The sequence below is a fragment of the Dromiciops gliroides genome, chromosome 1 (assembly GCF_019393635.1).
Source record: "Dromiciops gliroides isolate mDroGli1 chromosome 1, mDroGli1.pri, whole genome shotgun sequence".
Lineage (NCBI taxonomy): Eukaryota > Metazoa > Chordata > Mammalia > Microbiotheria > Microbiotheriidae > Dromiciops > Dromiciops gliroides.
The window spans coordinates 203,566,272-203,582,806 of record NC_057861.1 but is presented as its reverse complement, the minus strand read 5'-3'; the positions used below and the strand labels follow the sequence as shown (position 1 = coordinate 203,582,806).

At 36.7% G+C, this 16,535-nt stretch overlaps 1 pseudogene; it reads right to left on the bottom strand.

The window, feature by feature from the left end:
* Positions 1–7,347, bottom strand: part of LOC122747020 — a 31,990-nt pseudogene extending 24,643 nt beyond the window's left edge.
* Between the last annotated feature and the right edge of the window lie 9,188 nt (positions 7,348–16,535).

Genomic DNA, 16,535 nt, shown 5'->3' with positions numbered 1-16,535 from the left:
TAAAGCAAATACAAATGAATAAAAAAATAGAGGCCAATGTGAAATATTTTCTAAGAAATACTGCTGACCTGGAAAATAGGTCCATGAGAGATAATTTTAAATTACTAGTTTACCTGAAAACCATGATCAAGGAATGAGCTTAGACATCATCTTCCAAGAAAATGTTAGGGAAAATTGCCCTAATATTCTAGAAAGAGAAGGTAAAATAGAAATTGAAATAATCCACCAATCACCTCCTGAAAGAGATCCCAAAAGGAAAGCTAAATATTATAGCCAAATTCCAGAGCTCTCATGTCAAGGAGAAAATATTGCAAGCTGCCAAAAAGAAATAATTCAAGTACTGTGGAGGCCCAGTCAGGATAACACAAGACCTAGCAGCTTCTACATTAAAGTATCAAGGGGCAAAGGAATTGGGATTACAACCAAGAAACACCAACCCAGCAAAACTGAGCATAATCTTTCAGAGGCAAAAGTGGGACTTTAATGAAAAAGAGGACTTTCAGCTATTCTTGATGAAAAAGACCTAAACTGAATTGCAAATTTGACTTTCAAATACAAGATGCTAGAGAACCATACAAAAATAGAGTTGGGAGACATATCTAGGGTCATGGAGTGGGTGACTGTCTTATGTCAGAGGCCATGTTTTGGCTGGCATCCCCCTGGGTCCAGGGTGGATGCTTTGTCCACTGTGTCACATAGCTGCCCCATGATGATATCTTTAGGGTTAAATTGAGGGGTGAGGGGAATGCACTGAGGGAGAAGGAAGGGTAGAGGTGGAATGAGTTGAAATCCTATATGTAAGAAACAAGGAAAGGGCTTATGGAGTGGGGGAAGGGATGAGGGAGGAGGAGGGCAGTAAATGAATTTTACACTCATCAGAAAAGGTTCAAAGACCTTAAATTTATGAGAGTTTCCTCAAGGAGGGATTAATACACACACCCAACTGGGTGGAGTAATCTATTTAATGTGGGCAGTAAATGAGCCTAACACTCATCAGAATTGGCTCAAAGACCTCAATCTCATCAGAATTGGCTCAAGGAGGGAATAATATACACATTCACTTGGGTGGAGTAACCTCGCTAACCCTGCAGGAAAATAGGAGGGGAAGAGGATAAAGAGAGAGGGGCAAAAGAAGAAAGGGCAGATTGGGGGAAGGGATAGACAGAAGCAAATTCTTTTTGAAGAGGGATAGGATGAAAGAAGATGGATAATTCAATAAATATCATGGTGAAGGGAATAGGATAGAAGGGAACAGTTAATAGTAACCATAAAAAAGAGAAAACGGGGAAATGTTTACAAAAATATTTATAGCAACTCTATGGTGGCTAAGAATTAAGAATCAAGGAAATGTTCATCAATTGAGAAATGATAGAAGAAGCTGTGGTATATGATTGTAGTGGAATGGTATTGTGCTATAGGAAATGACAAACAGGATGATCCAAGAAAATCCTGGAAAGACTCATGAACTGATGTATAGTGAAGTGAGAAGAACTGAGAGAACATTGTCCATAGTGACAGCAGTATTGTTCATTGAGTAATTGTGAATGACTCCACTACTCTCAACAATACAATGATCCAAGACATTCCCAAGGGACTGATGATGAAGCATACTATCCACCTCCATAGAAAGAACTGAAAAAGAGCACTTGTGGATTGTACATATATAACCTGGTTGATGTCTTGTGGAGGGGGAAGAAAGGGAGGAAGGGAGAAAAATTTGGAACTCTAAATATTATGAAAATGAATGTTGAAAACTACCCTTACATGTAACTGAAAAAATAAAATAAATGTTTGTTGCAAAAAAAAAAAAAGAATATTAGTAACTTTGGAGAAACCTAATTTTACCGAATCCTGAGATCCATGCACAAACTATAGAGAGCTAAGAAGAAACCGAGTAGAAACAAAGTGGGGCTCAAGGATTTTAACCACAAAGCAAGTAAGAAATTTTGGATGATAGATAGCAGGTGATGGATAGATCAAGTAAGAATATATATATATATATATATATATATATATATATATATATATATATATATATATATATATATATATATATATTTAATTTATTGGATGGGGGAGACTTGGACATGTTTGCACATCTTGTTGCCTAGGTCTTTACTTTGGAATTGTGAGTTGACCTAGGTACATAATTCTCCACTCATGTGCCTTATTTTTAATGTAACCCAAGTCTCAGAGCTCATTGAGTGAGGAGAGAGGCTCTCAACAACTCTACCCCTATCCTTTATGCATGTGCCAAGCATTGATCTTTACTAATAAGAAGAGAGTCCTATAAAGTGGGCTTTGGAAGTTGGATTATATCAGGTTTATTTATATGTCTGCCAACTCTCCCTCATGGATACTATATTCATTAATGGGACAGTCTGATCATGGTTTATGAGTGTAATGTTATAGTTTTGTCATGGTATGGTTGAAATTATTGTGTTCCTTTAACCCTGATACATTTATCAAGTGAAAACATTTATTGGGTGTTCATTAGATGTGAACATGGCCTGGTTACCTCCTTAGTAATTCAGCTGCAATATGTGGAGGAAATCTGGTCATGCCTTTTGGTTTCTCTATAAAAGATAAGGCCAGTTCAGAGCACAAAAGTAAAGTATCCATGTGGTTTTCTGTAGGAGTCATTCCAAGAAAATATCCAAGAAAAAATTCTTGGTACGAGAGGAGACAAGCAATTCTTGGTCTCCTTTGCTTCCACCCCCAAAACCTAACTTGACCAGAAGGAAGACATCATGGAAGCTTTAGAGAATCTGAAGATTTTTAACTCATTAACAACCTAGTATCATTCTCCCACGACAGCAGCAGTGTCTAAATATGGCAGCAGTAACGTAGGTGTCATTCTCTATTCCTCACTCTCACCTAATTTGTTGCCAAGGCCTGTTGTTTTTACCTTCATAACACATTTTACATATGCCCCCTTCTTTCTTCTGACATTGCTACCACCTTTAATATAGGCCTTCATCATTTTCATACCTGGACTATAGCTTTCTATTTGGTTGGCTCGCCGCAAGTCTGTCACAACTCCACTTTATCATTCAAGTATCAAAATTATTTTCCTAATGTTCGGGTATGATCATGTCATGCCTCTTCTCAGTAAACTCTAGCATCTCCAGGATCAAATATAAAATCCTTTCAGAACCTGTACTCCAGCAGCATGGCCTTCAGGAAACTCAGATAACTGCTTAATAATAAAGTATTACAGAAGGTCTTTTCAGAGGATGAAGTCTCATTTCAAGCTAATCATACTTAGGAATTTATATCTATAAAGTCCTTGGTGTTAGAAACACAGCTAACAGCTCAAATATTGTTTTCCAGCTGTAGTGTTAGCAGCCCTAGTGTTGGCAGCTCTAGTGTTGCTATCAGGTCCTGTTCAAAGAATCCAAGCAGGCAGCAGTCAGTGGGTGAAGGCTCCTTATTCATCTTCACAGAGATGGGCACTCTTCTGAATGTGCCAGAGAGTGTACTGAATTTAGGTCCCTCACCTCTATTTATACCCCTCATGGATCCCTCTGGACCAATCACATTACAGTTCCTATTTACATACAGCATTACAAAAACAACCAATCACATTACGAACCTCCCATCTGTGACAACTGTAAGGACCAATCAGATTGTAGCAGTAGGTCAATCAGACTGCCCCTTTAACAATTGATCAGATTTCACTGGTCGACGAATCAGATTGTGGTACCAGGCCCCAACCAAAAGCTGGAGTAAGAATGTCCCCATTCCTTACTAGAACAGTTCTTGATGTCACTTAATGATTGTAAGGGTCTAAAATTCTAGCTGTGATGTTTAAAATCTAATGAGTGGTTGCCTTAAATTAGAAGCTTTAACAAGAGTTTAGCCTTTTAAGCATTTAAAGCATATTAGAAGTTAATGAAGAGAGAGAGAGAGAGAGAGATTGAGAGCAGATTCTTTATAGCATGGGAAATCCTAGTTTATATTTATTTGGTATAGCCAGAGAGAAAAAAACTTTCCTCTCCTAGCAGCCCATGTGAAGTCCCCCCACCATGCCAAAGTCCAGAAACAAAAGGACCTCACTCCTAAGCGGCTTCTCCCAGAAGCCTCCTGTGAAACCAGAAACAGGGCCGTCCACACAAACAGCTCCAAACTAATAGGCTGGTAACACTGATTGACAGGACCCACAAGCAGCAGACATCACTTCTGGATGCCAAAGTCACATGGTTTCTTTTCAGGCCAGAGCTCACAATATCCATCCCAGAAGGGGGTGTCATTCCAATTCTCACATGATAAAAATCTGACATAGATTATTTTAAAAGTATATATGTATATGTATGTATGTGTATATATGTGTGTGTGTGTATACAATTTATTTTTTTTTAATTTTAAGCATTATTTTCATTTTAAAATTGTGATTTCTTTGTCAGGTCTCTGGAGAAGAGAAGAATTTATTACCAAACAAGGTACAAAATGGATAATTGATTACATTAAATCAAAAAGGTTTTGCATAAACAAAAGCAATGCAGCCAAGATTAGAAGGAAAGCAGAAAGCTGGGGAACATTATTTACACCAAATGTCTTTGATAAAGACCTCATTTCTCAAATATGTAGAGAACTGAGTCAAATTTATATGATTAAAAGTTATTCCCCAATTAATTAATTGTCAAAGGATATGAACAGTTTTCAAAAGAGGAAATCAAAGCTATTTATAGTAATATTAAAAATGCTCCAAATCTGTGAAGTATTCACTTATACCTATCAGACTGGCTAATATGAGAGAAAAGAAAATTATAAAAGTTAGAAGAGATGTAGGAAAATTGGGACACTAATTAATTTTTGGTAGAGTCATGAACTGATACAACCATCTGGGGAATAATCAGAATGTTAAGGGCTAAAATTCTAGCTAGTCTGTCTAAAATATCTAATGAGTGGTCGCCAATAAATTATAAGCTTTAGCAAGAGTTAGACTTAAGCATTTATTAAGGAGAATAAGAATTTGATAAAGAGAGAAAGAAAGGCCTAGATTCCTATCTATTAAAGGGAGAGCGCATTTCTAGCTGCCTTCTCCACCATTATCCCTAGGAAAAAAAGTGTGAGACCAAGCGCCAGTCTCTTCCTTCCTCCTCCCACTAGCCCGCGTCACTTCCTGATACCAAAGAAAAGACTCCTGGTCTTGCCCTCAAAAACCTTCGCTTCATGGGTGGAACTCTTCTACAGTAAGTCTCCAGCAGGTGGCATCATTCCAATCATTACAAGAAAGTATACCCAAAGGGCTATAAACCTGTGCATATCCTTTGATCCAGCAGTATCACTATTAGGTCTGCATCCCAAAGAGATAAAAAAGGGAGGGCAAAGGACTTATTTGTACAAATATATATATAGCAGCTTTTTAATGGTGGCAAAGAATTGGAAATTGAGAGGATGTCCATTAATTTGAGAATGGTTATACAAGTTGTAGTGTATGATTGTGATGGAAACTGTTGTGCTATAAGAAATGGCAACCTGGATGATTTCAGAAAAAAACAAAAAAACAAGAACAACCTGGAAATACTTATATGAACTTATGCAGAATGAAGTGAGCAGAACCAGGAGAACATTGTACATAGTAACAGCAATATTGTATGATGCTCAACCTTGAATTAGTTAGCTATTCTTAGCAATACAGTGATCTAAGACAATTCCAAAGGACTCAGGGAAAAAACAAAAAACAAAAAACAAACAAATAAGAAAATGTCATCCACCTCCAGAGAAAGAACTGATGGAATCTCAATGCATATTGAAGGCTATTTCCCTTTTTAAAAACCATTTTTATTTTCTTGGGGTAGTTCCCTTCTCCCCAATCAAAGAGCTATCTTGATAGATGCTAATTGAGAGAGAGAGAGAGGGGGGGGGGGGAGAGAGAGGGGGGGGGAGAGAGAGAGAGAGAGAGAGAGAGAGAGAGAGAGAGAGAGAGAGGTGGGTTCTTTTACCTCTATACCTACTGAGATAAGAAGGTGTTTTGTTAACTATGTGATTATCAAGGAAAGTGAGGAGTAGAGGCCATCCTGTGGTATTCTTCCACCCATTTATTATTATGTTAATACTGAGAATCATTATACCCACAAGATTAACAAGTATGAGAGGAGTTAAGGATATAGCTCTATAAGATATCAATGAAGGACTGCCTATATCATTTGATCCAGCAATATCACTAATTAGTCAATTTACCAAGATGATTAGGGAGAAAAGAAAAAGAACTTATATGTTCTAAAATAATTATAGAAACTCTCTTTGTGGTAGCAAAGAACTGTAAATTGTGGGGATGCGCTTCAATTGGGGAATGGATGAACAAGTTATGATATATAATTAGGATGTAATACTATAGTGCTAGAAAAAAATGATGAGTTTGATTACCTTAGAGAGACATGAATAGACTTGCGTAAAATAATGAAGAACATAATGAGCAGAACCAGGAGAATGTTGTAGACAGTGACTACAATATTATTTTAAGAACAACTTTGAGTGACTAAGTCATTTTCACTATTAGAAACACCCCTATTCTACAAAGGATATATGAAAGAAGACACTATCTGCATCCAAAGAAAGAACTGATAAATGGAAGTATATATAGGACGATTTTACACGCATACTATTACATATACACAAATTTTACATATATACACACAAAAACATACACATATATTTCTGTCTAATGGTTGCCATCTGTAGGGCAGGGTAAAGTGGAGGGAAGAAATAAAGAAAACAAAAAAAGAAAGTTACATGGCATCTTTATTATATATTTAAAAGGAATAGCAAATTGTACACAATAGATTTCCAGTTTTATATACATTTATCTCCCCCTCCCATTCGACTATGATATGGAAATGCTTATTTTATTTCTTAAGTTTAGAATAAAAGAAATAATATATTTTTAACAAAAGACCAATTATTGACCTTTAACATTGCCAAAGAAAGCAGGCAACTGGGCTGACCTCACAAGAATGTCTTTCATCTCTAAGATTCCATGATAATGGCAAAAGAAACTTTCAAAGTCTTAAATTCCAAATTCAAAATTATAAAACTATGTCAAGTACCACAAAGAGAAGGAGAGGTGCAAGCTTTAGCATAAGCAAGGCTTTTAAATAAAATCAATCAAGTTATTGAAATGTCAGCTCCTTTTGAGAAGGAAGAATAGTAACGAACTGAAAACTGCCTCTTTCTGCCACATCTCTGAGGCCTGATACCTGATGCACTTAGAGCTCTCTCTACCTTTTGCACCTTCCTATCTGAATAACTCTTCACTCCTGACACCTCTTCAAGTTGCTCTCCATGACCAACAGAGACCTCTGCCCTGAATTGACTATAGCTTTGGTCTCGACTTCTTTTCATCCTGCTTCACTCAACTAATGATCTCACTACTGCTTATCTACAGGAACACTAAATCCCCTTGGGACTGTGTTATCCTTTTTCATATTGCACAGGGATATGTTTGTAGAGGCTAATAGCCCTCTGGCTCCCCTAGAAATAGGCTTCAAAAGCCTTTATACACAATTCCAAATCAGCACCACAATACTCTGAAAAATACTTTCAATGTCATTGCCTACCTAACAGTCAATCCAAATGCAACTATATAGTAAAAATTAATAAGTGAAGGTATTACTTTAAAACTAAACATATTTCTTTCAGCATAACACTCCCCATCTCAATTTGTTTGTAGGCACATAGATTTTAAAATATTATAACAACTTTAATGCCCCATAAATTATTTTATTTGGGTTTTCTGCCTTTATATCACTTGTGGCTTTGGCAAGTCAATGATTTTTGATGACCAAGTATAAGTGAAGAGAAGGAAACAGGGAAGAATAAAGATTAAAAAAATGGAAAAAATGATGGGAGAATATAGGAATGGGCAAAGAAAGGAAGAAGTGGTCTGTATTCAGTGAGAGGTATCATGTCACATTGTCAAGAACGCCAGGAAATTGAAATATAGGATTGTCCTACCTAATACCTAACTTTTAGTCATCTTATCTTAGTGAAACAGGGAGAAGAGGTAGCAGGCATTATTCTCTTCCCATATGTCCTTTCTCAGGAAGAGTTTTAAAAGCACAAGCTATTTGTCCTGCTTGTCTGTTTTCACTATTAAGACAAAACAAAACAAAACAAAACAAAAAGCAAAGATATCCATAAAGTGGGAAATGGTACACAGGGATGCAAAACATGAAGGAGAATTAATATTCACATTTAGTTTGGACTGGATACCTGATTTTAATCAGTCAACTAGCATTTATTAAGCACTTGCTATGTACCACATATTGTGCTATGCTCTGGAGATAATGATAGGCAAAAATTAAACAAAACCAAAAACGAAACAAAACAACACACTACCCAGCATCAAGAAGATTAAGGTCTAATAGGGGAGACAACAATATACAAATAACTATGTACAAACAAGATATATACTTGATAATTTGGGGGTAATCTCAGAGGGAAGACACTAAAATTAAAGAGGACCAAGAATAGCTTCTTTCAGAAGGAGGGCATTATCAGAAATTCAAGGAAATGATAGAAGCTGGGAGACAAAAATGAGGAAGAAGAGAATTTAGGAATGGGTACAGTCAGGAAAAATACTCAGTCAGGAGATAGAGTATTAGATGCAAGGAACAGCTAGTAGGCCAGTATATGGTGGTTTTGTACACTTTCAGTCATATCTGATTCTTTGTAACCCCATTTTGGGTTTTCTTGGCAAAGATACTGGAGTGGTTTGCCATTTCCTTCTCGAACTCATTTTACATATGAGTAAACTGAAGCATATTAGGCTTAAGTGAATTGTCCAGGGTCACACAGCTAGTAAGTGTCTAATGCCAGATTTCAACTCAGGAAGACTCATCTTCCTGACTTTTGGCCTGGTACTCTATCCACTATGCCACCTAGCTGCCCAGGTCAGTATGATTGGATGTCAAATTTTGTGTTAGGGTATAAGGTGTAAGAATACTGGAAAGGTACCAATGAGTCAGGTTATGGAGGGCTTTAAAAGGCAAACAGAGGATTTTACATTTGATCTTGAAGGGAATAGAGAACTATTAGAGTTGATTGAATAGAGGGGTGACATGGTCAGACTTGGGCCTTAAGAAAATCAGTTTGATAGCTGAGTGGAGGGTCGACTAGAATGAAGAGAGACATGAGTCAGGGAGATCAGTAGCAAGCTAATGCAATAGGCAAGGTGGGAGATACTGAGGGCCTATACCAGGGGTGGGGTTCAGTGCATGCAGAGGAGGGGATATATATATATATATGTATATATATATATATATTTTTATGTCTGTGTGTGTGTATACATACATATATATATATACATATATATGAAAGATATTATAATGACATGGAAATGACAAGACTTATAATGTGGTGGGAGGACAGTATCAGTTCATGTGAAGAGAAGAGGTTGACATTGAGGTTGTGAGCCTTGATGACTGGGAAATTGGCAGTGCCCTCCACTAAAAATTAGGAAAAGGGAAGAGTTTATGGAGAAAGATAATGAGTTGACTTTTGTACATGATGAATTTAAGATGTCTATGGGAAATGCAAATTGCGGTGTCCATTAGACAGTTGGTGATATTAGAATAGAGATCAGGAAAGAAGCTAAGTCTGAAAATCATCTGCATGCATATAATAATTGTAAACCTGGGAGCTGGTGAGATAACCAGGTTGGATAGTACAGAGGGAGAATAGGGTCCATTATAAACTCTTGGAAGACCCCTATGTTTAGTATATATAACCTGGAAGTTGTATCCAGCAAAGAGGACAACAGGAGAGAGTAGTGTGACAAAAATAAATAAATAAAAATTAAAAAAAAAACAATACAGAGGAGAAAATATCCAGAAGATGAGAGTGATCAATAGTTGCAGAGGCTTAATAAAGGTGAAGTACAATGAGAATTGAGAAAATACCATAAATTCAGTAATTAAGAAATAATTGGAGGGGGCAGCTAGGTGGCACAGTGGATAAAGTACTGGCCCTGAATTCAGGAGGACCTGAGTTCAAATCCGGATTCAGAAACTTCACACTTACTAGCCCGTGTGGCCCAGAGCAAGTCACTTAACCCTCATTTCTCCCCCACACACACACACACACAAAGAAAAATAATGGTAACTTAGGGAGAGCAGTTTCAGTTGAATGATGAATTTGGAAGGTAGACTGCAGATTGTTTCAAAAAGTGAGAGTTGAAGAGGAGACACCAATTGCACACAGCTTTCTCAAGGAGTTTAGCCAGAAGTAGGGGGAGAGATATAAAGTGATAGATAAAAGGAATGGTCAGATTAAGTGAGAGAGGGTTTTTTTTCAAGGATGAGCAAACATTAGTGTTTTGGTGGGGTTGGTGGGGTTTTTTTTTGGTAAAGGAAGAGATTAAGAATTATTGAAAAAGTTGAAAAAGTGGGGGCAATAGAGGGGATGATCCATTGGAGAAGATAGGATAGAATGGGATCAAGTTTACATGAAGATGGATTTTCCTTGCCAAAGGGAATGGCTACTTCTTCAAATGAGACAGGAAGATTGGAGGAGATTATGGGATAAGGAATCTAAACAATGTCAAATGAAAAGAAAGGGAGAAGATGGTGCTCAGATAAAATATCCCCAGTTTTTAGGTGAAGTATGATGCAAAGTCCTTAGCTGAGAGTATTGGTGGGAGAGATAGGGACTGCCATGGGAAACTTGAAGAAGAATGAAAGAAATTAGAGTAGCCACTTAAGTTAATGGGGTGGTAAATCAATTATAAATGCATCGTCTTTTCCCAAAGAGGACCCATTCGAGATTATGTAACATACATTTGTAGTGGACCAAGTCAGTATGTGATTTTCAGCAGTTTTCTTTAACAGAACAAGAATAAATGTAAAAACAGCAAATGGTGAGAGTAATCTAAAATGAGGTGTTGGAGAGCCATGATAAGTGATAGGATAAGGGGGCAAAGGACTGGCGTATAGAAATGTACTGGTTCACCAAGGGGTTGATAGAGGGTTGGGAAGAGAAAGTTACTAGTTCAGGATGATGAGCTGGGAAAAATCTGAGAGGTAGAGGAATTTGAAGTATTGGTAAGAATGAAAAACAAAATTATGGGTCATAAGGTAGAGAAAAAGAATGATAAAATATTATGAACAGAGAATTTCAGAGTTGATATGAGAGAAGTTGTTATTTTTCTATTATATTAATAAGCAATTATTAAATTAGGATTAAGACTTTTCCTCTTTATTTCCTCATTTAGGGACCAACCCATGTAGGACCAGTCTCTGAAGGACATGGATAATAAATGAGATTGCCCTAATCCTTGGGGAACATGCTCCTCACAGGACCCCGCCCAACTGTGTATTTTTGCCCTCAAGCAATGAGACCATTTGCCTTCACCCCTCCATTGAAGTTTAGGGTGACCAAGCTCATGAAGGAAAAATCCAACCAGAGTGGTTCAGGTGCAGATGGATTCTTCTGTCCAAATTGTCTGAGTCTTCTAATCAAGTTAAATTCTCAGTAGGAGGAACTGAAGAATTCAATCCCAACTTCTCATTAAAATATCCGACAATCAGGGTTGAGTTTTACTTGTCAGAGGCATCCCCTTTTCCAAAAGAATATTAGGACTTTCAGCCTCTCCTCTTTAGTTACTGTGAGAAATCTCTGATCATTAATTTATTGATTATTAGCTAGCCTAATTAACAAATTGATTATTAATTACCCACATTTCTGAATATGGAAGTGAAACACTTGTGGGTGATGCCAAGATTGGTGGTGGTCTGTGTGTGGCTTAAGTATAATAAAGGAGTAGGACATGGAAAATGAGATCAAAGAACTAGGAAATTAATAAGTTTGAGAGAGTAGTAATATGTATGATGACATCCCATAGTATGAAGGCAAGAGTTGGGGTGAAGTAAAAGATTGCAAGGCAGTCAATGAATTCATTGAAGAAGGAAGGAGAGTGTCCTAACCTACCTTGTAGCTAGCTACCACTTTAGATCAGGTTCTTATTCTTATTCTTATTAATAACAATAATTATGACTTAGATTATTACATCAACCTCCTAACTCATCTCCCTACCTCAAATTTCTCCCCATTTTAGCACACCCTATATATCATCACCAAAGTAGTTTTCCCTAAGTAAGATGTGAGCATGTGAATGGAATGAGTAGGGGTTGTTTTATTCTTTTTACTTCTTTTATGCTTTACAACTTGTACACACAGTCCATGCCTAACACATATTAAGCACTTAAAAATTACTTATTGATTGATTAATTTCTTGGAAGAGCTGAGAGGTGACTTGACTTGCCTACTGTCCCACAACTAGTATGTGTCATAGAGAAAAGACTCAAACCCAGATCCTGATTCCAAGGCCAGATCTTTATACCCTGTACCATGGTGACAATTATTATTATTATTAGGTAGGGGTTGAGGGGGAGAGCATAGATTAAAGAACAAAAAAAGTTCCAGAATAGAATTGTTAGTTTTGTACCCTTTTGATTTTGTCAGAGTACATATATGTGTTTTTTAAAAAGTTTTAAAGAGAATTTGAAAGACAATCTAAATCCATTTGTCATCCCACTGCCCCTAGCACTTCCCTGCATTACATCAGGCAGGGGCTTTGTCATGATTGCTCTGGGCCCCAATGCACTCTTAAGCTTTTTGTGAACAGCAAGATAACAAACAATGTAGCACTGGTTGATTTCCCAAGAGGATTTACAGGTGAACATTACTTAGACCAAAAGCAAAGTATCCTGGAAGTCAGCATTCTCTCATTCCCCTAGTGTCAATGGTGAGAAGTGAGTCCAACAAGCTCTGAAAGAAAAATCCCTGCTTGGAAGCCTTGAAAGAATGACCTGTTTTCAAAACATGAGTTATTTAGATGTTTCTATAGTCCTGAAAAGTAAATTTGTATCTCTATGATCAGAGTATAAGTGGATTTTTATGAAAAATTCAGTTTCATTAAAAAACTAGCATTAGCACAGGACATGGAAATTTTATTATGAAAGGAGAGATAAATAGAGAAAAAAAAAGTAATTGTTAGTGCAGTCAGAAATCTGTTATTGGAAAGCAGTTTAGAGAGGATGCTGTAGTCAGCCAGAACTCAAAATGGAATTTCTAATTTAACAAATCTATTTGACTTATTTGCTAAGACTAACACTGAACTGACTCACGTACTGACATGGCTGATATAATTTTAGTTATGTTTCTAAATGACACTTCATCTGGCATTTGAGGTAAAGTCGTTTTGAAATATCTATATCTATCATCTATATATCTATATATCACCTCTGTCATTTAGACAGCAGGAAGAATTAGAAAGTGGCTAAAGGAAATATTCACAGAACTCAGACTTGGGCAGTCTTCTGGGGAGGAAGGAGAGGAATATTAACTCCTCTATTTCACTAACAACATCTGTTAATTTTTAATATAGATCATAGATAAATAAGCTTTCATTTTGTTTTTACCTTCCATGTGAATATTTAAAAATAAAATCATCTCTTTTCACACTCTGAACATAGGAAGGAGTTGTAGCTGGGAGCAGTGAAGAGATTAGTCACCCTACTCTTCTCAGCGTTCTTCAATGGGTTGTGCAACCTCTCTGGGGCAGTAACTCACAAGTCCTTGTACCTTAAAAGGAGCAGACTATAGCCACTTCAAGTAGTCTGGGTCCTTCATTAGAGATATCATGATGAACAGACGCTTTAAGATCATCTCAGTTGACTTATTGCAGTCACAGAGTTAACAATTTCACCATCTCATGTTCAAGTTGCTGGACTACCCCATAATTTACACATGGGGAGTGGTGCTTCATATGCATTAAGAGCTTAATAAACATTACTTATATTAAATGGAATAAAATACATAAGCAAAACTTTAGTGAATGAGAGGAAAATAAGTGTGATTATATGCTGTACAAGTGTTCTACTGTATGTTTTCTTTTTTTTCTGAGATAGTTATTTTTAGGTCCTTTAAAAGTCCCTAAAGTTCGAATTAGTATAGGGGTAATTTAGATGAAAAATATGCTAGTTTAAGTGATTATTTGTAGTTTGCCTTGTCATTGTCAACAACATGATGACAACTAACATTTCTATTGCATTTTATGATTACAAAGCATTTTATATTTAATACATTTCTCGAACCACACAACTATCCTGTGAGGCAATTAGCAAAAACAATATTATTCACATTTAAGGGTTAGGGAACTATGACTTAGTGAGGTTAAGGGTCTTTTCCATGGTCAGACAGCTAATATCTGAATTTGACTCATGTCTTCCCTCTCTAAGATGAATGCCCCTTCCATTATGCAGCACTGCTACCATGACATTTGAGAATATCAAGTATACATCGTTTTATTTTTACTAAAACATAATCAATTAAGAGCTCTAAATGGCCTTAACAGACAAATGACAATTTTATTTCCAAAACAGGGTATGCATTTCATTCTTAGTGGTGAGATTAGTTTAGAACAATCAATCATTCCTAGCTCCTGTATTCCCTTCTCAGTTCTGGTTAGTGATTGTAAATAGCACTATAGATGATCCAGATGTCCATTTGCCCTCCTTACAAAAAACAAAAAGCCAAATGAATACTTCATTTAATTTTCTGCTGCACTTATTATTTCTGCTGTATTTATTAACATTAGACATCTAAAGTGTTAACTGGCCATCTTGGGACACTTACTAAAGAAAGGAGCCTATGTGACCTATGGCTGTTGGAACAAATATTTCTCATCTACCCATTCTACCACTGGAAGAAGTTTTCATATGCATGGGGTAGACATCCCTCTAATTCACAGGTGTGTTTGAGGTCTGTTGGTTGGTTACACTCAACCTGGTTTAGTCTGTCTTGCTGACATGGATTTACCAGGGTGTGGCCACTGCACATGCTAAAGTTTCTTGGAGCTACAAGTTAGAGTTGGGTGATTATCTATCAATTATTATCTCTATGACTGATTCCCAAATATCTATCTAGACAACAGCCTGGTGGCTGTAGCAGGTGCTGTGGAGCACTTAGAGCTTGATCAGACATTGAAGATGCCACTAACTACATCCCAGTCATCCTGATTTTTGTCTTTCCACTGTACTTCAATGGCTCAGAAAGAGAGAGTGAAGCTAACAACTCTGCACAACTCTGCCTCATTTAAACCCAATTCATAGGCAAGACAAGACATCACCCTGTGATATCATTGGTCCTTTTTGAAAAATAGGAAGAACAACAGCACTTTATTATATACATTTAACAAAACTTTAAAGGATCTCGGAAGACTTTTATTTTCTTTGCAGTTTCCACAATCTCCTACATAAAATGACCTGGAAGAATTCTAAAATGACTGTGTAGAGTTGGGACCCCCACCCTACTTGTTTTTGTTCCTTAGTTCTTTCTGCAAACAACAAAATCACTGCTTTTTCCATATTTAATATTCCCACGATATCATCCATATTTTATTTACCTAATTTGACAGTTAAATTAGTTTTATTTCCTCATGCTGGGTGGGGGAAGCAAATGTTTTTTAAGAATCTCTAAAAATGAGTCTCTGCCATTTATTTATCAATGTTAAACTAAAAAAGGTTGAACTGAAAAAGATATAGGGGGAAGGACTGTGGTAAAATGAATACTATCATTAAGAATTTAACATCTTTTAGTGTCTTTTAAACAGAGGAGAAGGCTAGGAGACATAAGTATGACAATCTCTGACCTCCAGTTTACAAGCCAATTGAATGTGTAAAAAGTAAGATAACAATATAAGATTTCACTGTTACAAAGAAAGCACTTAATATAGTAGAAGTCATTCCAGTTGCAAACCTTTTAAAAAATGAGTCATGAGCAACTCAGTTTTCAAAAGGGAGGAGATATGCAAAGATAATCTCATGTGAAGTGACTTTGAAAAGACTTAAATTGTATTCCTTCTTAATGGTCTGAGTGATTATTGACATTAGGCTCTTTTAGGAAATAGTATCAAGTATTATTAACTGAGCAAAAATTTTCTCCTTTCCTCCTCCTCCTCCTCCTCCTCCTCCTTCCTCTTCTTCTCTCTCTCTCTCTCTCTCTCTCTCTCTCTCTCTCTCTCTCTCTCTCTCTCACACACACACACACACACACACACACAATCTTACAATCAAGTCTATGCAAAGATGATTACATTTTGATGATAATTATTTCGGTGACCACAATATAGTTATCTTCTTCCTGTCCTTTTGTCCTCTCCTGGACCTTCTGTCCCTCGCTTCTCTCCTTCCCTCCTCCCTGTCCCCCACAGAGCCTTTCTCTTACAACTTGGCATAATCTTTGTTTCTAACAGGAACTTTTAAAGATTTGAGATCTATTAACAGTGCATACATTATTTATTAACTTACATCAGGGGCAATTTTACAATTGGCAGACATCAGAAAACTGAGGAAAATTAGCATACCACCTCCACTGTGTATATTATCTACTTTCTCAGCAGTTTGCTTCCTAAGAGACTTTATTTTTCTATTAACAGGCAGCCTCCATTTTCTTCAGTTTGACATGGAAAGATAACAAATTGCTTAGTTCATTCACAATTTCCCCTTTGCACATGCAGCAATCACTTGTGC